Genomic DNA, 527 nt, shown 5'->3' on the forward strand with positions numbered 1-527 from the left:
ATTGGAAATATCATACTGAAAAATATACATACAATAAATACACGAGCACATTTGTGTAGCTAAAGGCTATATAACAACAACAAAAAAAAAAAAAACCCACACTGTGCCAGGCAAAAGAAACTTCCCTTTTAGTTGCTGGTCAGGTAGCCCAAGAGACTCCCAAATGAAACGGGTTATTACCACAGTCTTTCATTTCCACCCAGAATTTGAAGGTAAGACATATTTGCAGAAGACAGACCACACTTCAGATATAGGACATGGAACTTTCCAGCTGGAACTGGTCAGGAGGCCTCTTCCCTGAAGACTAGCTTGCATGGTATCAGAGGATACTATACAAGCTACCAAGGGAGAAAACCAATCAATGGTCTTATCTAGCTTTAAAACCTAATTACAATGACTGGCCGAGCAAACTATCACTGTTGACACACTAGTCACACTTATATTGTAGGTAATCAACAGCTATCTAATTGGAATTAAGACTAGCTCAATGGGAGGTATCTTCTGTGTGGTACTGCAAATATAGCCAA

At 39.1% G+C, this 527-nt stretch overlaps 1 protein-coding gene across 1 annotated transcript in view; it reads right to left on the bottom strand.

Annotated features, from left to right (window-relative positions):
* Nucleotides 1-527, bottom strand: part of LOC103729463 (protocadherin-15) — a 1150197-nt gene that overhangs the window by 859493 nt on the left and 290177 nt on the right. The gene's annotated exons all lie outside the window — the stretch shown is intronic.

This window comes from Nannospalax galili, unplaced genomic scaffold, assembly GCF_000622305.1.
Source record: "Nannospalax galili isolate Female #2095 unplaced genomic scaffold, S.galili_v1.0 scaffold70, whole genome shotgun sequence".
NCBI classification, from domain to species: domain Eukaryota; kingdom Metazoa; phylum Chordata; class Mammalia; order Rodentia; family Spalacidae; genus Nannospalax; species Nannospalax galili.